The following is a 24,211-nucleotide window of genomic DNA, read 5'->3' on the forward strand; positions in this document are numbered from 1 at the left end:
CCGCTCAACTGTATATATTTTCGTTACCCTATTTATTTTGTTAATGAATTGTACATCGCCTCGATTCTATTTAGTTGCCATTGTTTTTACGAGATGTTCTTCCCCTCGACGCTGTTTAGTGCCATCGTTCTCGTCTGTCCGTCTCCCCCGATTAGACCGTAAGCCCGTCAAACGGCAGGGACCGTCTCTATCTGTTGCCGACTTGTTCATTCCAAGCGCTTAGTACAGTGCTCTGCACATAGTAAGCGCTCAATAAATACTATTGAATGAATGAATGAATAGAGGACTGGAAAGTCTCCAGGTGCGACCCTGAGAGGAATAAGCCCTTGGGAGAGTACAATATAACAAAAAGCAGACACATTCCCTGCCCACAGCGAGCTTACCCCTGGGCTGGGCTGGGCTGGAAGCATGTCCTACCAGCTGGAGCAAGAGGAGAAGAGGGAGCACATTCCCAGACACATTCCCACATTCCCAGACACATTCCCTGCCCTCAACGAGCTTACCCCTGGGCTGAGCTGGAAGCATGTCCTACCAGCTGGAGCAAGAGGAGAAGAGGGAGCACAGGCCCCCCATTCCCAACTGCCCCAACCTGGGGAAGGTCCAGTCCCCCAACATTCTGCCCAGAGCCAGGCCTGGCTGGCAGTGGGACCAGGCAGTGAGGCTGGTAGCCAACTGGCCTCTGGTTCCTGCTCGGGGTCTGCGGCAAGGGTGGAGACTTGATTGGAGAGTCGATTGTGCTCCTTTACACTTACAGCTGGGCTGGCCCCCAAACCAGGTAGGGTAGCCCAGCTCCTGCCTCACCCGGAGGCTCCGATTCGGGGTTCTGGTCATATGAACCCATCCCTCTCCTGAGCAGCTGTGGAGCGAAGCTTGGCACCGAGGCGAGAGACATACCGTCTGCTTTGAAATAAGCTTGTTGTGGGAAGGGAATTCTCCTCTCAGGATGGCACCTGGAGAGTTTCCAATACTCTACCAGTCTCGGCTACGGGAGGGAGAGTCAAGCAGAAGCATACCCATTCCATTCCTGGCTTGGACAGTGGCTAGTAAGTGGAAGGCCACCGCTACAAGTCAAGACTCACCTGTACTGGGCAGCAGTTGCATGGGAGACAATCGAGGGTAGAGACTCAAATTTACCATGTGGAAGGAGGTCTTGGTAAACCACTTGCGTATTTTGAGCAAGAAAACTCTTTGGATCCACTACCGGAATGATTGCAGATGGAGGTGGGGCGATCTCGGAGAGGTGTATCCATGTAGTCGCTGTGGGTTGGAGATGATAATGAAAGCATGAGACAGGACAAGGACTGCGAAAAGTCTGTCAGTTGTTATATTGTACTCTCCCAACCACTGTGTACACAGTAAACACTTCTACTAGATGAGGGGAAGGGTGGGGTGAGAGACTCTTTGATCCCTTTGATCTCAGGTCTGCTTAATCACTCTCCCAACTTAAGCACTCTCCCAACTGCTTAATATAGTGCTTGGTACACAGTAGGAGCTCCATAAATGTAATTGACTGATTGTTCTGTTTTACTACCCACCATTTTTTTGTGGTATTTTTAAAGCACTTACTATGAGCCAGGCAATTTACTAAGCACTGGGGTTGAAATAAGATAATCATGTTGGACATAGTTCATGTCTCATGTAGGGCTCACAATCTTAATACCCATTTTACAGTTGAAGTCACTGAGGCCCGGAGAAGTTAAGTGACTCGCCCTAGGTCACACAACAGACAAGATTTAGGAGCAAGATCATCTGACTCCCAGGCCCTTGCTCTTTCCACACTGCTTCTCATTGTGATAGCTCAGTGCTCTTCTCACAGTGGGAGCCCAGCACAGTATTCTGTACACAGTCGGCACTCAGTACAAATATTTACTTTTTGTTTATGTTTATATCCCCCTTTAGCATGTAATCTCCTTGTGGGCAGGGAATGCATTTCTTCTTTCTAAAGTACTTTTCCAAGTGCAGTGCATCTTAGTGGGCCCTAAATAGATATCAACCAATCAATCAATAAGTGGTATTTAATGACCACTTACTCTATGCAGAGCACTGAACTAAGCACTTAGGAGAGCACAATATAATAGAGTTCCCAGCCCACAACAAGCTAAGAGTCTAGAGGGCATATTACTCCTACAATTATTAGAAAAAGCTCTGCACACAGTGAGCAATATAGTGGTACCCAGTAGGTACTCAATATGAGTGAAATACTGATCCTGATGTTGATCTCCATACTAATTCATCTCTAGGCCATATTGGCACTCTCCATTCACAAGGGTCACAGGATTTCTCCTCTCAGAGGTGATAAAGATCTAGAAATACCACAACAGCCAAGCAAGCATAAAAGTTCTACTGCTTTATCAGCAATAGACACACCATCAATTTCCGGCCGAAGTTTCAGGCCTATAAAGCACGCTATGGCCGTGGTTGTGGGGCACAAATGTCCTGCAGGCACCCTCCCTCCCTCCCTTGCTGACCATTAATGGTCAAGTATTTCATTTTAATGTCTTGTTGCTTACTTGATGCAGGCTCAGGAAGCCTGACCTTCCGCAGAGATTTCTCTGAGCCTACCCTCACCCGCCGGTGGGAATGGACTCGATCCGTTCTCTTAATGATTATATGGCACGAGCGTTTCTTAAACCCAATAGAGCTGCTACTGAACTCCTCCTCTCTCCTTCTCACCCACCTCCTCCTCCTAACTTTCCCTTCTCTGCTGACGAGACTATCATCCTGGCCCCGGTCCTGAAGCTTACGTTCTAAGTGTTATCTTTGGATTCCTCTTAACTTTAAACTATTACTAAATCCAGCTCCACATCTTTTTTCAGATGAATCCCTGACTCTCTGGCCAAAGAGCCACAACCCTGGTTCCAGCTCTTTTCATCTTCTGTTTGGAATTACTGCTCTTATTATTATTATATTTGTTAAGCACTTATGTGCCAAGCACTGTACTAAGTACTAAGTTCTAAATATTGTACTAAATGTTAGGGTAGACAAAAGATGATCAGGTCAGACACAGCCCTTGTCCTACACTGAGCTCACAATCTAAGGAGGAGGGAGAACAGGTACTGAATGCCCATTTTTCAGAAGAGGTAATGGAGGCACAATGAAGTTAAGTGACTTCCCCAAGGCTGCGCAGCAGGTAAAGTGCAGAGGCAAGACTAGAACACAACTCTCACGAGCCTCACGTGGGACAACCTGATTACCCTGTATCTCCCCCAGCGCTTAGAACAGTGCTCTGCACATAGTAAGCGCTTAACAAATACCAACATTAACTCTCCACCTCACGCAAAAATTCCTTCCTATTAACTTCAAGGTTCTCCACTAGCTCTCTTCTTCTTACTCATTTGCTCTCTTCACCCACTCTGGCCACTCTGCTCCTTCCTTGCACTCGACTCCTTTTTATTATGGTTTTTGTTAAACACTTACAATATGCCAGGCACTGTATTAAGCACTAGGGTACATACAAATTGATCAAGTTGGATGCAATCCGTGTCCTACATGAGGCTCACAGTCTTAATCCCCAATTTACAGATGAGGTAACTGAAGCACAGAGAAGTGAAATGGCACAGAGAAGTGAAGTGCATTGCCCAAGGTCACACAACAGACAAGTGGGGGAACTGGGATTAGAACCCAGGTCCTTCCGCCTCGCAGACCCATGCTCTATCTACTGGGCCACACTGCTATTCCATCTCCCGTCTCTCCCATCTCAGACATCTTGCTCATGGCCTTCTTCCTTCCAGGAATTCCCTTCCATTTCAAATTTACCAGACCACCGCTCTTCCAATCCTCAGTATCTTCCTGAAATCTCATCTCCTTATACTCGGCTGTTTCCTTCACCTGTAATTTATTTCAATATTTGTCTCTTCCGTTAGACTGCAAGCACCTTGAGGGAAGGCATTGAGTATCATATTGTACTCACTCAAGTGCTTAGCACAGCACAATGTATGTGCTCCGTAAATACCACTGACTGATCTCTACCAGGGAACATCCCTAGATAAACTTCTTTCTCCCATGCCATGTCTTCCCTAGGGCCAACTCACCACTTATGCATTTATAGAGAAGTAGCATGGCTTAGCGGAAATAGCAAGGGCTTGGGAGTCAGAGGTCATGGGTTCTAATTCCGCCCCCACCACTTGTCAGCTGTGTGACTTTGGGCAAATCACTTAACTTCTCTGTCCCTGCTACCTCATCTGTAAAATGGGGACAACCTAATTACCCTATATCTACCCTAGAGCTTAGAACAGTGCTTGGCACATAGTAAACACTTAAATACCAGCATTGTTTATAGCCACTTGAAACTCTCAAGTAAATATTGATCTGTGCACTTTATTATTTATTCACTTCTCTGTTCACTTATCTATCTTTCCTTTCTCTCATGATCAGTTTTATCTCTGTTTCCGTAATTGCAAATAATTTGCCTTTTTCCATTTTTCCCATTAAACTGTAAGCTCTCTAAGGCCTTCGATCTTTTCTTTTGCCTCAGTTGTACTCTCCCGAGCTCTGAGTACTGTGTTCTGCACACTATAGGTACTTAATTAATATTATCCATTGACTGATTGATTGGGACCACTTTATCCAATGGCTCCAAAATCAGAGATTCCTGAAGGATGTGTCCCATCCTGTGAAGAGACTGCTTTGCCATGGAAGCCAGATCTTGGTGGGGCCAAACCAAAGGTCACTGGGAAAAACAAAATAAAACAAAACAAATGAAACCTGAATCCCAGTGACCCTTGAATGGAGCAGAGGAAAATTTGATTCAAACAAATCAATCAATCACATTTATTGAGCACTTACTGTGTGCAGAGCCTTGTACTAAGATCTTGGGAGAGTGCAATATAACAATTTGCTCATCAATCAATCAATCAATCATTGGTATTTGTTGAACACTTTCTGTGGGCAGAGCAACGTAAGCAGTGTGGCTTATCGGCAAGAGCCCGGGTTTGGGAGTCAGAGGGCACGGGTTCTAGTACCGGCTCCGCCACTTGGCTACTGGGTGACCATGGGCAAGCTACTTAACTTCTCTATACCTCAGTTCCCTCATCTGTAAAATGGGGATAAAGTCTGTGAGCCCCAAGTGGGACAACCGATTACCTTGTATTTACCCCAGTGCTTAGAACGGTGCTTGTGATGTGAACATAGAACCAACAAGATTGAATGCATGGGATGAATGGGAAATATGAGTTGAGGTTAATGACAAGATTACAGGCTTGTGAGACAGGGGGATGGTATTGCTCTCTGCAGTGATGGGAAAGACATGGGGAGGACAGATTTTGTGTGGGAAGGTAAGAAGTTCTGTTTTGGACATGTTAAGTTTATGGCATCGGCAGGACATCCCTGTAGAGGTGTCCTGAAGGCAGGAAGAAATGTGAAACTACAGAGAAGGAGAGAAGTCAGGGCTGGAGATGTAGATTTAGCAATATAAGCTGGTAGTTGGACTGTGGGAGTGAATGAATTTTCCAAGGGAGTGGGTGTAGATGGAGAATAGAAGGAAACATAGAACTGAGCCCTGAAGGACTCACATGGTTAGAGGATGGGAAGCAGAAGAGAAGCCCGCAAAAGAGACTGAGATGGTCTGGTCAGAAAGAGCGGAAGAGAACCAATACAGGAAAATGTCAGTGAAACTAAGTTAAATAATATTTCCAGGAGGAGGAGGTGGTCCACAGTGTTGAAGGCAGCTTTGAGGACGAGGATTAAGATGTGGGAGAGGCAGTTGGGCAAGGAGGTTGATCTTCAGTGATCTTAGAGGGCAGTTTCCAGAGAGGGAAGGGGGTGGAAACTAGATCGGAGGGGTCAAAGAGAAAATTGGAGGAGAAGAAGTGGAGGTAGCAGGTGTAGACAACTCGCTCAAGGAGTTTTGGAGAGAGATGGAAGGAGAAAGATGGGGCGATAACTGGAAGGAGCCAAGGGGTCAAGGGAGGGATTTTTCAGGATAGGGGATGCATTGCTTTTTGTAGTTTTTGGAATAATTTTTAGAGTCAGCCCCATAGTCCAACAAGCCCAGGATTCAATCTCCAGTAGGGGCACCAGAACACTTGGAAGACCTGTGAACTGGTTGCCTTCCTGGACACTCTTCCACAAGGCTCAAGATGGAATATAATATTTATGGCCCTTGTTAAGCACTTACCATGTGCCAAACACAGTTCTAAGTGCTGGGATGAATGCAAGTTAATCAGGTTGGACAGAGTCCCCGTACCACAGGGGACTCACATTCTCAATCACCATTTTACAGTCAAGGGAACCGAGGCCCAAAGAAGGAAAGTGACTTGACCAAATTCACACAGCAGACGTTTGGCAGAGCTGGGGTTAGAACCCAAGTCCTTCTGACTCCCAGGTCCGTGCTCTATCTGCTAGGCCATGCTGAGCAGCTAACATCCCTGTATGCTCCCAAGTGCTTAGTAAAGTGCACTGCACACAGTGAGCGCTCAATAAATACAGATTGATGGATTGATTGCTTGTTCATTCAGTCGTATTTATTGAGCGCTCACTGTGTGCAGAGCACTGTACTAAGTGCTTGGAAAGTAAAGTACAGTTCGGCAACAGTGCTTGTCCTCGTTGCAGAGGTAGGCAGACAGCAGTATGGACCAGAGCTGCCCTGGTGGTACCCTGGGTCAACACCCCTCGCAATTCTTCCCGTCATCCGCTCGGCACCTGCAGAAAAAATGGAGCATCCCAGTGGATTGAGCTCCGGCCTCCGGGTTTAGAGGTGGAAGTACTGAAGGTAAGAACCTGTCCTAATTCTTCTGGAGTCTGACATTCTGCTCCTAGCTCCCTGTCCACGATCACTCCCCCTCCCCAATCCCGGGTTTTACCTGGGAGAAGGACCCCACTCCCTCTCTGCAATCCTGGAACCTACACACTGGACCTCACTGTGACTTCTCTTGCTGTCAGTCACTTGCTCACTTTCTCCCTCCTGCCTCGAAGGCCCTCCCTTTTCATTGCTAACAAACCGCCACCCTCCCCACCTTCAAGATCTATTCTCTACGCCATGCTGCTTCTCTAAGCGCTTACTAGGTGTCCAACACTGTTCTAAGCACTGGAGTAGGTAAAAGTAATTAGGTCGGACACAGTCCCTGTCCCACGCGGGACTCACGGTCTTAGCCAAGTGCAGTCATTGTTCCTGTCAGTGGTAGGAGGGGAGCGGACCGAAAGTGCCAAATTTACTGGTCTGGTCTCCCCGAAATTGGCGCTTGCGGCTTCTATGTGGGGCCTGTTAATTTCTATTGATGTGGAGGGTTTTCTGTGATTTTCACAGCCTGTTCCCATCAGCCACAAATGAAGATGGATATTGAACAAAGTCTGGACTGCTCTTTTTTAGCACCATCTGACAGACCCCCTGCAGGGCTGATTGCTCGGGTCCACTCTTCTCGAGCTCTCGATCCTGACTGGCAGCCGGTCTGGTCATTGGCTGGGGCTCCTGCAGCATCCAGCCTCAAAATAATAGTAATAATTCTGATATTTGTTAAGCGCTTACTGTGTGCCAGGCACTGTACTAAGCACTGGGGTGGATACAAGCAAATAGAATTGAACACAGTCCCTGGCCCACATAGGGCTCACAGTCCCATCCCCATTTTACAGATTTTATATTTTTCAGATGAGGAAACTGAGGCCCAGAGAAGTGAACTGACTTGCCCAAGGTCAAACAGCAGACAAGTGGCAGATCCGGAGATTAGAACCCACAACCTTCTGACTCCCAGGTCCGTGGTGTCTCCCCTATGCCATGCTGCTTCTCAGATGAGGACAGAGGGTTGGGAAATGTTCTCTGGACTGACTAATTTCCAGGGCACTGGAGAGTTGGGGGGAGGCGAGAGCCATGGAGAACATGCAGAGAACACGGATTCCAGGCGACACTGAAGAACTGAGGCACAGCCTCCGCTGACACACAGAGTTGGAATTCCTTGACCTTCTCAAGGGCGGTTGTCAGGTGGCTCTTTGCTCTCCAGAGAGTGTGTCAGGGAGTTACGTGGGGACACGAAGCTGTGTCACACAGAGAAGAACGGGGAGCGCAGTGTGACCTGTATTGCCTGGGCTGAGGGCATTCAATCAATCAATCAGTCAACTAGTCATAGTTGCCCAGTGAGAAGAGTACAGGTCTGGGAGTCGGAGAAGCAGCGTGGCTCTGTGGAAAGAGCCCGGGCTTGGGAGTCAGAGGTCATGGGTTCGAATCCTGGCTCTGCTGTGTGACTGAGGGTAAGTCACTTCACTTCTCTGGGCCCCAGTTACCTCATCTGTAAAATGGGGATTAACTGTGAGCCTCACGTGGGACAACCTGATTACCCTGTATCTACCCCAGCACTTAGAACAGTGCTCTGCACGTAGTAAGCACTTAAAAAATACCAACATTATTATTATTAATCCTGGCTCTACCAATTGTCTGCTATGTGACCTTGAGCAAGACACTTGACTTCCCTGGGCCTCAGTTCTCTCATCTGTAAAATAAGGATTAAGACTGTGAGCCCTATGGAGGACATGGCTTTTGTCCAACCTGAATAGTTTGTATCTACACCAGTGCCTAGAACAGTGCTGGATACATAATAATCACTTAACAAATATTATTATTATTATATGGCAGAGCCAAGCTTTGAAGCCAAAGTCCTCTGACTTCCAGGCCCAAGTTAGGCCACACTGCTTCAAGGTGTTTCAACCTGCTTTCCCAAGCACACAGTTCCAGCCACTCAACTGATTAACAGCTCAATCGGGAGTCAGGTCCTGGAAGTCAGGACCGGGGCTCTAATCCCGGTTCCACCACTTGTCTGCTGTGTTACCTTGGACGTCACTTGACTTTCCTGTGCCTCAGTTACTTCACCTGTAAAATGGGGATTAATACTGTGAACTCCATGTGAGACATGGACTGTTTCCAATCTGATTAAGTCTCATCCCACCCCCACCAAAGTAAGCACTTAATATATACCTTTTTTTTTAAAAAGCAGCTCCAACAGCATGGAGGCTGCTGACCTCTGCCCTCACAGGGGATTGTGCAAATGGGTAGAAATAATTCATCATGATGTTCTGTACTTGGTTGTCTCCCCATTCTCTCCTCTATGCCCTTTTAGGCTGAGAGCTCCCTGTGGGCCTGGGCTTGGGTCTGATTCAATGCCCCTTTGCCCAGGGCTCAGTACCCTCCTTGGCACTGAGAAAGCAGCTAACGTGGTGCCAGAAGTAATAACGAGAATGCTAATGACAAGTTTCTGATTAATTCTGATCATTCCAATAATAAGATTCCCTGATTAATCTCTCATATCCTTACCCTTTTTCTCCCCTTTTGCCACTTCAGCACTTTTTCTTTTTTATGATATTTCTTAAGCACTTGCTTTCTTACTTTGTGTCAAGCCCTGATCTAAGTACTGAGGTAGATACAAGTTAATAACGTTGGACGCTGTCCCTGTCTCACATGGGACTCACAGTCTAAGCAGGTGGGAGAACAGGCTATGAATCCCCATTTTACCATTGAGGAAAGCGAAACACAGAAGTGGAGTGACCTGTGCTAGGTCACACAGTAGGCCACTGGCAGAGCCGGGATTAGAAAAAAGGTGACATTATCCCAAGGCCCAACCTGAGCATTCATTGGAGAGAAGAATTATATTTTAAGATTTTGGAGCCTGAGACAATTCAGTCAGGGAAAAGTTTCATTTTTCTTTTTTGCTGTCCTAGTGCTTGGATGCACAAACTCTTAAGCATGGCGTAGTGGGAATTGGCATGGCATAGTGGAGAGAGAACGGGCCTGTGAGTCAGAAGTCATGAGTTTAATCCTGGCTCTGCTACTTGTCTGCTGTGTAACCTTGGGCAAGTCACTTCACTTCTCTGGGCCTCTGTTCCCTCATCTGTAAAATGCAGATTGAGACTGTGAGCCCCACGTGGGACAAGGACTATGTTCAACCTGACCTGCTTGTATCCAACCTAGTGCTTAGTATAGTGCCTGACACATAGTAAGCACTTAACAAATGCCATATTTATCGCTATTATTATTAATAATTATTCCACTTGGGGCACACTGAGCCATTTTAGCTGCTAGAAAGGATGGGTGGCTAAGACAGAGCTGGTGAAGGGATAGAGAAGAGCAACTGGGATCAGGGAGATGGAGCAGCTTCTGGAAGAGGACACAGGAAAAGTATCAGGGCTCTTCGGTCTGGAGAGACACGCTGGAAGGAGACGGGGTCGTAATTTACAGAGGCAGGAAGGGTCTGGTTAGGGTGAACACAGAACTGTTGTTCCCAAATCCCACTGCTTGGGAACAGGACAAGGGGTACCCACTGGCACTTGAACGTGGCAGGGTCAAAACGATAGGAGGGAAACACTTCTCTACCAGGAGGTGAACTTGTGTTGTCAGAAACATAACTGAGTTTCAGAGGGGCTTGAATAGATCCATGAATGGGTAGTCCACATTGGGCTAATGATAATAATTGTCATACCTGCTAAATGCCGAGCACTGTAATAACACTAAAAATAATGGTATTTGTTAATAATAATAATAATAATGTTGGTATTTGTTAAGCACTTACTATGTGCAGAACATTGTTCTAAGCGCTGGGGTAGATATAGGGGAATGAGGTTGTCCCATGTGAGGTTCACAGTAAGCACATACTCCGTGCCAGTAATAAGCGCCGGTGTACATACCCAGTCCCTTTCCCTTGTGGGGCTCACATCTTAATCCCCATTTTACAGATGAAGTAACGAAGGCACAGAGAAGTGAAATGACTTGTCCAAGGTCATGCAGCAGAGGCTTGTCTTGTCTTATGCTGTCAAGTCATTTCTGACCCATAGTGACACCATGGACACATATCTCCCAGGAGGCCCCTCCTCCATCTGCAATCATTCTGGTAGTGTATCTATAGAGATTTCTTAGCAAAAATATGGAAGTGGTTTACCATTGCCTCCTCCCACACAGTAGACTTGTGTCTCTGCCCTCCGTTCTCTCCCGTGCCGCTGCTGTCCCGCGCAGGTGAGTTTTGACTTATACCAGATTGTCTTCCACTCGCTAGCCACTGTCTAAGCTAGGAATGGAATGGGTAGGCCTCTACATGATTGTCCCTCCTTTAGTCAAGACTGGCAGCATACTGAAAACTCTCCAGGCATGACTCCGAGATGGGTAGCAGAGGCTACTGGAAGGAAAATTAGGGATAAAGAAGGGAGAGTTAGGGGTGTTATTAGACCATCTATAGGGGTGGGTGTGCAGGAGGGCCACTGGCCCCCAGTTCCTCCAAACCTCCCGCTGTCCCTTGCGGAGATAGAATCCTGGATTGGATGGGTCACGGAGCTAGACTCGTGTAATTTATGTGACTGTATTTTTTAATTGACAAATCCACTCCTCTTTGGTAATTTCAAGGGAATTTAGAGTAGAGGTCTGGTTCTGAGAACTCTATGAATTCCATCAATCATTGATGTTGATGGAACCCTAACTCTGTGCAGAACACTGTTCTAAGCTTTCGGGAGAGAACAGTACAGTAGAATAGTAGATACGATCCCTGCCACAATCTCCGGGAGCTTACAGGATAGTGGAGGAGCATTCCAGATTAATGTATCATCTGTAATTTATTTTTACAGATGTCTGTCTCCCCACCTCTAGACTGTAAATTCGTTGTGGGCAGGGAGTGGGTCTGTTTACTGTTGTATTGTACTGTCCCAAGAGCTTCATACGGTGCTCTGTACACAGTAAGTGCTCAATAAATACAATCGAATGAATGAATCTGGAATGTTAATTATTTATGGGTCCACACCTGTGGTAAGGAGGGGGGCGGTGCTGAGTATCCACTATCATGGTGGGATCTTCTGCAGGACGACAGCAAAACTCTGGCCCCAGAAATGCAGGCTACCACCACTGGAGATGGGGAGGAGGGACATCCCTGTTACCTTTGGGGAATTCATTTTGGTTGCCAAGAGCTGTTTTTGAGCAAGTAATCAGTCAATCTGACAATCAATGGTGTTTATTGAGCACTTACAGTAAGCAGAACACTGTACTAAGTGCTTGGGAGAGTACACTACAACAACATCTCCCACAATGAACCCCTGAGCATTTTAATAATGATAAATAATAACTGCGGTATGTGAAGTGTTTACTATATCCTAGGCACTGTACTAAGTGCTGGGGTGGATAAACACAAATCAGATTGGACAAAGTCTCCATTTTCCAGATGAGGGAACTGAAGCCCAGAGAAGTGAAGTGACTTACCCAAGGTCACACAGCAGACAAGTGGTGAAGCTAGGATTAGAATCCATGACCTTCTGACTCCCAGGCCTGTGCTCTATCCACTATAGTAACCAGGACAGACAGGATGGAATTCACCCTTTCGAGATGACACCCCTGCACGGTTCAGCAACACGAAAGAAGGGCAAGAGTGAAGCTACATCACACAAAATCGGCTTTTGTACTTACCCACCTCCAGAGCTTCCTCACCCACACGGCCAACCCTCGTTGTTCCTCACTTACCATTGGTTGATTGGTTGATTCTCCAATCAGATCAACCCATCAGTCACCTCCAGAACTCAGGTGCACATTGCTTTATTTATTCTGTTAGTTCATTCACTTATTTAGTTGCTTAAGATGAAATTATTGGGCGATAACAGGTCACACACAGACCTAACCACAGAAGTAGGATTAGAACTCACAGCCTACTTGGCTGCAGTTTGTCTTGCCTTATGCTGTTGAGTCATTTACAAGCCATAGAGACTCCATGGACACATCTCTCTCAGAACACCTCACCTCCATCTGCCATCATTCTGGTAGTGGATCCGGAGAGCTTTCTTGGTAAAAATACAGAGGTGGTTTACAATTGTTTCCTCCCGAGCGGTAAACTGAGTCCCCACCCTCAGCTCTCTTCCATGTTGCTGCTGCCCAGCACAGGGGGATTTTGACTTGTAACAACTTGCCTTCCCCTTGCTAGCCATTGGCCAAGCTGGGAATGAAATGGATAGGCCTCAGCTTGACTCTCCCTCCTGTAGTCGAGGTTGGTGGAGTACTGGAAACTCTCCAGGTGTGATCACGAGAGGGTGGCCTCACTTTAGTGGCTGATTAATACTCTTTCCCTCGCTGCATCTGCGGAAGGTTTAGAAAAATCAATCCACTCTGGGGGGAAATCATTTATCTAGTAGTCCAAATATTCTACCTGACTGAAATTTGCGTTGGTTGCGGGGTCGGGGGGGCAGGCTGGGGAGGTAGTGTGTGTATTCTAAAATTATATTTGCTCAAACTTGACTGTTAAAATAACTAATTCTTTCCAACACTCCCCACATGAACCCTTTTTTCCATTTATCATCCTCACGCTTTTAACTCATGTTATCTGATGTAGAAAATAATTTTGGATCAAGTAGCTTCTGTCTTTCCCATTGTACAGTGACGGATATAAGCATCGAGCTATGGAGAATTGAAATCCGAAAGTTGTCTTGCTCCGGGGCTCTGCCCTATATGTAAAAACCGGCAATAACATCCCGCCACTTTAAAAATAGAAGATGGTGATTGACATCTGCTTGGGTGACTTTTTATTCTTGTTCTGCTTTTCTGTTTGTCTAAACCAGAGGATAATAATATTAACTGATTATTAAACCCGAGGCGGCATAATCACCATTTAAATGGAAACAAGCAGGATGGATAAACGAGGAATGTGAAGTTCATCATTTCACAGGGCATCTCTGTAACTCCGGGGAAATTTCCATTTAAATACGCTGCCTTAATGTCACCCAAGACAAGGTTAAGATCACATATATCCTGGAGATAATGTAAGCACACATTTCTTTCAGCCTGTTTAATAACCCAAACAACAGTTGAGACCGTGCCGATTTCCCCCCGTGAATGATTTTGTAATTCATCATCTGTCGTCGACTAATCCCGCCGCCCCGGTTCCCAGATCCGAGAGAAAAAAGCCTTTTAAGCTGTAAAATGTGCGGCGGCTCCGGTTTCCACCAGAGCCGGGGTCAGATTCCGTCTCCTCTGTTCCCGAGTGCCTCCGATTCTCCAGGACTCCTTTTTCAGGGGCTGCGTGTTATTTATTAGGTTATTATGTTTACATCAGGAGTTCAGCGATCGTGATCGGGGCTCAGGGGATAAATCACCTCCCAAGGTGCAGAGAGGGGCTGGCTGGGAAGCGCACGGCTCCATTTTAACCGAGCGACATGATCCGTTATTTGACCGAGGCCTGTCCTTGCTCTCTGGAAATCTGAAAAATCACAAAGCCAGCATCCCACCACTCTGGATGCTCCCCTTGACCCCGGGGCTGCTCTCTGGCCTTCTACCAAAGTCCAGATGGTCAGAGTATCTCGAGAAGGTGCTGGGGTCTTCCTGGGTCAGAGGAGCTACGCTGGCAGCTGCTGTAATAGTAAGAACGGTCTCTGTGAAGCACTTACTATCATCAATCAGTCGCTCAATCGTTGGTATTTACATGCATGCGTGTATTTATGTGCTTTACTTGCAAAGCACTGTTCTAAGCTCTTGGGAGAGTACAGTACAACAGAGTGGGCAGACACCTTCCCTGCCCACCAGGAACCTATGGTTTAGAAGGGTATTTGGATATTAATAGAAATAAATGGTATAATATTGAATTTAAAGATAGGTACATAAGTGACGTGGGGTGAATATTAGATGCCAAAAAGTCCCAGATCCTTGTGCTTTGGTAGTGCAGAAGGAAGAGGGGAAAAGAGGGCTTAAATGGGGAAGGCCTCTTGGAAGAGACTTGACCTTAGTAAGGTTTTGAAAGTGGGGAGAGTGGTTGTCTGGTGTATAGGGAGAGGGGAGGGAGTTCCAGGCTGGGTGGAGGATGTGGGAAGGGGGTCGATGGTGAGGTAGATGAGCAGGTTGGGGCACAGTGAGCAAATTGGCACTAGAGGTGCCGAGGGTGCGGGCTGGGCTGTGATCAGTGAGGTGAGGTAAGAGGGGGTGAGCCGATGGCCTGCTTTAGGTCTCTGTGATGCAACCAGTTAGCGCATTCAGCTGTTAACCAAAAGGATGGTGGTTCAAGCCCACCAGGGCACGAGTGGCTTTACTGTTTGTGAACCTGTGTGGTTCACTGGAAAGAGCAAAGGCTTGAGAGTCAGAGGTCGTGGGTTCTAATCACAGCTCCGCCACTTGTCTGCTGTGTGACTTTGGGCAAATCATTTAACTTCACTGTGCCACAGTTAATAATGATAATGTTGGTATTTGTTAAGCGCTGACTATGTGCAGAGCACTGTTCTAAGCGCTGGGATAGACACAGGGTGATCAGGTTGTCCCACGTGAGGCTCACAGTCTTAATCCCCATTTTACAGATGAGGTTACTGAGGCACAGAGAAGTTAAGTGACTTGCCCACAGTCACGCAGCTGACAAGCGGTGGAGCCAGGATTCGAACCCATGCCCTCTGACTCCCAAGCCCTTGCCCTCTCCACTGAGCCACGCTAGTTACCTCATCTGTAAAATGGGGATTAAGACTGTGAGCCCGATTAGACCGTAAGCCCGTCAAACGGCAGGGACCGTCTCTATCTGTTGCCGACTTGTTCATTCCAAGCGCTTAGTACAGTGCTCTGCACATAGTAAGCGCTCAATAAATACTATTGAATGAATGTGGGACAACACAATTACCTTGTATCTACCCCAGCTCTTAGAACAGTGCTTGGCACCTAGTAAGTGTTTAATGAATACCATTATTATTATTATTGTTATTTAAGCCAACTGTAGGGAGCTTCTGCTTGATGAGGCGGTGAATGAGCAACGATTGGAGCTTCTTGAGGAATGAGGTCATGGGGACTTGGTCTAGACTAAGCATGGTGTTAAGCTCTGGGGTACATTCAAAATGATCAGATGGGACCCAGTCCCTGTCCCACTTGGGGCTCAAAGTCTAAGGGAGAGGGAGAACAGGAATTTAAACCCCATTTTACAGAAGGGGAAACCGAAGCACAGAAAAATTAAGTGATCTGCCCAGGATCACACAGCAACTGACTGGAGCAGCCCAGATTGGAACCCAGGTTTCCTGACTCCCAGTCCTGTGCTCTTTCCGCTAGACAACTCTGCTTCTCACTTTGCTGGGGGAGGGAAGAGCTCCTTCTCCATCGGATGCTCGGTCAATGGACCAGTGGCACCCTTCAGGCTGGAGTGGACCGACTGCGAAGGGACAGGTGGCAGCCGGGGCTCAGGTCACATGGAATAACCGCCAAAGGAAGGAATATATGAGTAATACAGGACTGCCCGATAGACTGCCCGTAGAAAGAAATACTATGTAGTGGGCAGAGCACGGGCCTGCGAGTCGGAAGGTTATGGGTTCTAATCTTGGCTCTGCTGCTTGTCTGTTGTGTGACCTTGGGCAAGTCACTTCACTTCTCTGAGCCTCAGTTACCTCATCTGTTAAATGGGGATTGAGACTGGGAGCACTCCACGTGGGACATGGACTGTGTCCAATCCCCTTTGCTTGTATCCACCCCAGCGCTTGGTACAGTGCCTGGCACATAGTAAGTGCTCAACAAATACCAGCGTGGCTCAGTGGAAAGAGCACAGGCTTGGGTGTCAGAGATCGTGGGTTCTAATCCTGCCTTCGCCACTTGTCAGCTATGTGACTTCGGGCAGGTCACTTAACTTCTCTGGGCCTCAGTTACCTCATCTGTAAAATGGGGATGAAGACTGTGAGCCCCACGTAGGACAACCTGATCACCTTGTATCTCCCCCCCAACACTTAGTGCTTTCCACATAGTACACACTTAAAAAATACCATCATTAGTATTATTATACCAGAATTATTATTATTACTATTACATCATACTGAAACAATCATGGTACATAGTATAGAGCTAATAGAGTAACAGTTCAATAACAGTATATGGTACAGTTCATAGTACAATCATGGTACATAGTTTAGAGCTCATAGATAACAGTTCAATAACAATATATGGTACAGAAAAGCTACAGTAATAGTAAAGCAATTCATTCATTCACTCAATTCTATTTATTGAGCGCTTACTATGTGCAGAGCACCGTACTAAGTGCTTGGAAGGTACAATTCGCAACAGATAGAGCAATAGCACCTAGAACGGAAATGATATAGTAAAAATACCTAGTATAGCAATGGTAGTCATAGTACAGTAATAGTCCACTGTATAGAAATGATACAGCAATAGTACAATAATAGTATATTACTCAGAGATGATAAAATAGTTCATTGTAAGAAATAGTACAGTAGCAGTACATAGTACCGATATAATACAGTAAGAACCCAATTATAGAACATAGTACAGAGCTAGTACAGAAACAGATCAATAATAGTATATGGTACAGAAATTCATTCATTCAGTCGTATTTATTGAGCGCTTACTGTGTGCAGACCGCTGCACTAAGCACTTGGAAGGTACAATTCAGCAACAAAGAGAGACAATCCCTGCCCACAACAGTTTCACGATCTAGAAGTGGGGGAGACAGATGTCAAAACATCAGAATTCTTCAGTAATAGTAAAGCAATCATACCTATGACAGAACTAATCCAGAACTAGTACTCAGTACAGAAACATACATAAAGCAGCAATAATACTGCAGTAGTTCAATAACAATGCATAGTATAGAGATGTACAGTAATAGCACAGCAGTAGTACATAGTGTAGACATGATATGGTGATATTATTATGGTATTTGTTAAGCGCTTACTATGTGCCAAGCACTGTTCTACTAGTTACCAGTACTGAAACAGTACAATAATAGTACATAGTACAGGGATGATACAGTAAGAGTAGAGTAATGGTAACAGCATAGCCTAGTGGATAGAGAACAGACTTGGGAGTCAGAAGGACCTGAGCTCTAATCCTACCTCTGCCACTTGCCTGCGGTGACCTACGGCAAGTCCCTTAACTTCTCTGTGCCTCAGTAACCTCATCTGTAAAATGGGGATTAAAACTGTGAGCCCTATGTGGGAAAGGGACTGTGTCCAACCTGATTAGTCTGTATCCACCCCAGAGCTTAATACGGTGCCTGGAACATGGTAAGCGCTTAATAAATACCATCAAAAAATGTTATGCTGATAATGATGAAGAAAGAAGACTGGCTAGTTGAAAATAAGGCAGAAAGACCCAGGGATCATAGCAAAACACAGCCAGCAAGTAGATCAGTTCTGGCTCAGTGGATACAGCATGGGCCTGGGAGTCAGAAAGCCGTGGGTTCTGATCCCAGATCTTCCACTTGTCTGCTGTGTGACCTTGGGCAAGCCACTTCACTTCTCTTGTCCCTCAGTCACCTCTTCTGTAAAATGGGGATTGAGACTGGAAGCCCCATGTGGGATACCGATTGGCTTGTATCCACCCCAGCGCTTAGTACAATACCTGGCACACAGTAAGTGCTTAACAGATATCACAATTATTATTCTTATTAATTGTTATTAAATGACAAAGAGTCCCTGGAGAGCCCTACCCAAGCATGGGAAAAATCCTGATCAGATGACCTGTTAACCTACCTTTTGGCTCACAGAGATGTGAAATTCATCATAATAATATGTCTCCCCACTACTCCCCACTAAAATTCCCTCATGGTTTCAATCCAGCTCTTTGAATTACAGGAGGAATTAGTTGGGTATAGAAGTCCAGAAGTTATCACCTCTTTTATAAATCTACTCTGCTTTGTTCTGTGATGGGGAGCTTTTTCACCCTTGCGTTATCAGGGAGGACATGCATCATCTCTCCCTTCCTCCTGGTCCCGTATCCTTGGGGAAAAAAAGGCAATCAATATTTTAGTGAGAAAAATCTTCCCTGACAACCTTACTCAATTGTATGGGATTTGCATTTCACAAGAGATTTTTGCTTCCACTCTTTCCTGTTTATTCACAAATTCAGAGCTGGAACCGCACATATTTCACAGTGTGAGGCCTGGTCTGTGATATTTTTAAGTTTGCAATAATCTTCAGCGTAGAAGGATGTGGAATATCACTCTTCTGTGCTCTTTTTTATGTTATTCGTTAAACACATTATATGCCAGGCACTGTTCTAAGCGCTGGGGTAGAAACAAGCTACTCAGGTTGGATACAGTCCATGTCCCACATGGAGCTCACAACCTTAATCCCTATTTTACGGACGAGGCAGTGAGACACAGATGTGAAGTGACTTGCCCTAGGTCACAGCAGATTAGTGGTGGATCTGGGATTAAGACCCAGGTCTTCTGACTCCCAGGCCTGTGCTCTTCCCACTAGGCCAGGTTGCTGCTACTTCTTACTGTTGTTTGCTTGCATTTGCTCAAGTATTCTGTGACACATTTGAAGATCCTTGAACATTTTCCCCCCTCGCTCTCCCTCGCCTCCCTCTTTGCTTTTCCCAGTTCAGGGAAGAACGGGAGAGCTTTCTATTTTTGTAAGTTTTATTTCTGGCTCCAGTGGCTTTAAACCTTTGAGAAGGAGTGTGGCCTAATGGAAAGAGCTTGGGACGTGGAGTTAAGGGATCTATTTTCTAATGATGGTTCCACCACTCACTTGCCTGCTGCATGAACTTGGATGAGTCACTTTACTTCTTTGTGCCTCAATTCCCTCATTTAAAAAAATGGAGATGAAATATCTTTTCTCTCTCCCTCTTAGTATGTGAGCCCCATATAGGACAGGGACTGTGTCCGATGATGATCCCGGATCAACTCCATTGTTTAGTACAGAACCGGGCACAGGATAGGTGCTTAACAAATACCGCAATTATTATTTAAACCCTCCAAGTCCCTATTACAGTGCACTGCATCAAGTAGATGCTCAAGCAATAGTACTGCTACTAATTGATTAAATTAGTCACGTTAAAGGTTAGCATGACCATTGTCTAAATTAAATTTTTAAGGATTAATTAAGTACCTTCTGTATTCAGAGCCCTGTCTTGTCTTATGCTGCAGAGTCATCTCCGACCCATAGCTACTCCATAGACACAATCCTCCCAGAATGCCCCACCTCCATCTGAATCGTTCTGGTAGTGGATCCATAGAGTTTTCTTGGTAAAAATATGGAAGTGGTTTATATTTGCCTTCTTCCATGAGTAAACTTGAGTCTCCACCCTTCACTCTCTGCCATTCTCTCGCTGCCCAACACAGTTGAGTTTTGACTTGTAGGGCACTGGAAACTCTCCAGGTGCCATCCTGAGAGGGAGCAGAGCCCGCTACTGGGTGCCAATTGTGTTCGAATGTTGTACAAAGAACATACCATGACAATTCACTGAGTGGCAGGGAATGCATCTGTTTACTGTTACGCATACTCTCCCAGGTGTTCATTAGAGTGTTCTTCACACAGTAAGTGCTCAGTAAATACAATTGACCCCCTAACCTAGGTCTATTTCCCCTATCTGAAATTTATTTTTATTTTGATGTCTGTCTCCCTCTGTCGACCATAATTTCCTTGTGGGCAGGGATTGCGTCCACCAACTCTATTACATGACAGTTTCCCAAGCAGTGCTCTGCCTGCTGTAAGCAGTCAATAAATACCATTTATTGACTGATTGATTGATCGAGGAAAAGGAATGGACATTAACTACTTGAAAAGGAGGGCGAGAATGGAACAAATGAATAACCCAAAGGAATACATAAATAAACAGCTGAAAATGTGGGTGCTGAGGTGGCTATGACGATGGCCTGGCTGGGAGGGAGTGAGGATTAATTAGAGAGGGTCTCCTGGAGGAGGTGACAGAGTAGTAGGCTTTGAAAAAGGGCAGAGATGTGGTTTGGCAAGATTGAATGGGGGCAGGATGTTCTAATTATTATTATTATTATTATTATTATAGCATTTGTTAAGCACTTACTATATGCCAGGAACTGTACTAAATGCTGGGATGGATACAAGCAAATCGGGTTGGACACAGTCCCTGTCCCATGTGGGGCTCCCAGTCTCAATCCCCATTTTACAGATGAGGAAACTGAGGCCCAGAGAACTGAAGTGACTTGCCCAAAGTCACACATCAGACAAGTGGCAGAACCAGCATTAGAATCCATGACCTTCTGACTCCCAGGCCTCTCCTCTATCCATTATGCCCTGCTGTTTCTCATGGCATCCTTGGGTTTATTGCTGTGGTATTTGTTAAGCTCTTACTATATCCCTGTTTTAAGTGCTGGGGTAGCTACAAGATAATCAGGTTGGTCCCAGAATCTGGACAGCAGACAGTGGGGAATCCTTCTGCTGAAGAGAGATGACGAAGACCCGCACAGATCTCCATGAGACGATCAATAACTTGCCAAAGCAATTAGCTCATTCAGCCCCATCACCCTCACCCTTAGCATTCCAAGTCCTGGCTCTCGTTCAGTCTGGCCGAAGAAAAAATGGGCTATTAGCCACAACCAGGGGCAGTTCAGTTCTGCCCAAGTTGCAGTTAAGGACAGTTAGAGTGCACGGTTCATGGGGTTGGGTGGGATTTATAGACTTTTCGTGGGGTTTATGGATGATTATATGTGAATCATAACTCCACTGTCTGTGAAAGGTAGGTCCACACAGCTGCTTTCTTAAACATGAACAACTTCTAGCGGGTTAAGGAGATTTTGTGCCTAGATCTGTTCTTCCTTCTCAATCCTGCCAAGGCCTTAAAGCAAGTGGACTGAGATCAAGAAGCAGTTGATCTCTCTGGTGACCTGCATTAATCTTTCACAATTTTGGGAAAGATGGTGGCTGTTTCTTGCAATATTCCCTGCCTGAATTAAACTATCACACACTCCAGAATCTGGGGTTACTAATGTTTCTGATCAAGACCACCTATTTTCTTATTTTTTTACTCCTTATTTTTTTACTCCCCTGCTTCAAGACTAAAGTGGCCCCTTTCGATGCGGAGGGGGGTAGGCTCAGAATAAACAACAGGAAATACTTCATTCAATAGTATTTATTGAGTGTTTACTATGTGCAGAGCATTGTACTAAGTGCTTGGAATGTACAATTCGGCAACAGATAGAGACAATCCCTGCCCAATGATGGGCTCACTTCTTCCCATCCTCTAGACTGCAAGCTTCTCGTGGGCAGGGAATATGTTTATCTAGTGCATTATAACTGTGCCCTCCCAAGCTCTTAGTACAGTGCTCTGTTCAGAGTAAATGCTCAATAAATATAAATGATTGGTCAGGGAGTGAACACAGGAAGGAAGGAAGCTCTGCTGTGCTGCTTAAGGAGAAGCAGAGTGGCCTAGTGGATAGAGCACAGGCCTGGGAGTCAGGGCCCAGATCTGACTCTTGTCTACTGTGTGACCTTGGGCAAATCACTTCACTTCTCAGTGCCTCAGTTACATCATCTGTAAAATGGGGATTGTGGCTGCGAGCCCTTGTTGGGCAAGGACTGTATCCTGTGGGCAACTCTGCGGGGCCTGGTGCAGAAACCCAGCCCCTGATGTATGTTGCGGTCCACTGAGGTGAAAGACTAAATGCTCTCTGGAGGAATTACACCCACAAAACTCATTCATTCATTCAGTTGTATTCACTGAGTGTTTACTATGTGTGAAGAGCTGTATTAAGCACTTGGGAGAGTACAATATGACAATAAACAGACACAGACACTGCCCAAAACAAGCTTACTTTCTTGAACTGCTCATGAGCCAGAGCCCCAGGGACTTGGAGACCACCAGGAGTGCCCCGGTACAAGAAGGAATCAGCCTGTCATCCTAATGATCTGATTGTCCAGTCATTCACTCACTCATTCAGTCAATTGTATTTATTGAGCATTTACTGTGTGCAGAACACTGTACTAAGCACTTGGGAAAGTAAAATACAAAAATAAACAGTGACAATCCCTGCCCACAATGAGTTCAGAGTCTAGAGGAGGGGAAACGGACATCAATACAAATAAACAGATATTAATACAACAAATAAAATTACAGATATATACATAAGTGTTGTGGGACTGGGTGGGGAGATAAGCAAAGGGAACAAGTCAGGGTGAATTAGAAGAGAGTGGGAGAAGAGGAAAGTGGAGTTTAGTCGGGGAAGGCCTCTTGGAGGAGATGTGCCTTCAGTAAGGCTTTGAAGCAGGGTAGAATGGTTGTCTGTTGGGTTTGAGGAGGGAGGGCATTCCAGTCCAGGGGCTGGCAGCGAGACAGGTGAGATCTAGGGACAGTGAGAAGGTTAACACCAAAGAAGTGAAGTATGTAGGCTGGGTTGCAGAAGGAGAAAGGCGAGGTGAGGTAGGAGGGGTCAAGGTGAGGCGTTTTTGTTTGATTTTGACGTGAGGTGGATAGGCAACCACTGGAGATTTGGAGGATTGGGATGACATGTCCTGAATGCTTCCGTAGAAAGATGATCCAGGGTGCAGCGTGAAGCATGGACTGGAGCGGGGAGAGGCAAGAGGTTAGGAGGTGAGCAAGGAGGGTGATGCAGTAATCTAGGTGGGATAGGATAACTGATTGTATTAACATGGTAGTAGTTTGGATGGAGAAGAAAGGTTGGATTTTAGTAATACTGTGAAGGTGGGACCAACAGGATTTAGTGACAGATTGACTATGTGGGCAAATTGAAGGCTGCAATCTTGTTGTGTTCTCTCTCAGGGTTGCACCTGGAGAGTTTCCAGTCCTCTACCAGTCTCAACTATGGGAGGGAGAGTCAAGCAAAAACCTACCCATTCCTTTCCTAGCTTGGGCAGTGGCTGGCGAGTGGAAGGCAATCTGCAACAAGTCAAAACTCCCCTGTGCTGGGCAGCAGTAGCATGAGAGAGATTCGAGGGTAGAGACTCAGGTTTACTGTGTGGAAGGAGACAGTGGTAACCCATTTCCATATTTTGACCAAGAAAACTCTGGATATACTACCAGAATGATTGTAGACGGAGGTGGAGCATTCTGGAAGAGATGTGTCCATGGTGTTGCTATGGGTCGGAGATGACTCGACAGCATAAGACAAGACAAAATCTCAGTGTGAGTCAGTGAAATGGAGCCTTGCTTTCTGCTCAGAAACAAGAGCCTCAGAGGGGCAGTAGCTGGTGGGAGAAATGGGCCCGGGAGACGCCAGGAGTGTTCTCGGAGACAGAGATACGGTCACGGTCAGACGGTCAGACGGTCACCTGTCACGGTCAGACAGGAAGCTCTGTCCAGGAGAAACAAAATCTCTCATCAAACAGAAACCTCTGACCTCCTCCTCCAAGGCTGTCCATCAGTACTGTCTTTCTTTCTCTCCTGCCTGCCCTCTTCTACCAGCCTGCTTCATTCCTCCTCTGTGCTATGCAGAACAAGAAATCTCTGGCTCACCAGTGAAACCTGAAAAAAATTCTAATCTGCATTGGCATAAACATCACCCTGACCTCCTGCCTCGTTGCCTGATACTTGAGGCAAAGATACTTCCTCCAACCACAGTTAATTCCAAGTTGACGATACCTAATG

The 24,211-nt window shown here is 46.0% G+C and overlaps 2 non-coding genes across 2 annotated transcripts; both read left to right on the plus strand.

The window, feature by feature from the left end:
- The first annotated feature begins 932 nt into the window (after nucleotides 1–932).
- On the plus strand, nucleotides 933–1,069 carry LOC114809947. The gene has a single exon (XR_003757718.1). It is a non-coding gene; the product is annotated as a small nucleolar RNA SNORA7 (small nucleolar RNA).
- Nucleotides 1,070–23,376: 22,307 nt separating this feature from the next.
- Nucleotides 23,377–23,514, plus strand: LOC114809902. Its single transcript, XR_003757673.1, has one exon. It is a non-coding gene; the product is annotated as a small nucleolar RNA SNORA7 (small nucleolar RNA).
- Nucleotides 23,515–24,211: the final 697 nt, after the last annotated feature.

Source organism: Ornithorhynchus anatinus, chromosome 2 (assembly GCF_004115215.2).
Source record: "Ornithorhynchus anatinus isolate Pmale09 chromosome 2, mOrnAna1.pri.v4, whole genome shotgun sequence".
Taxonomy (NCBI): domain Eukaryota; kingdom Metazoa; phylum Chordata; class Mammalia; order Monotremata; family Ornithorhynchidae; genus Ornithorhynchus; species Ornithorhynchus anatinus.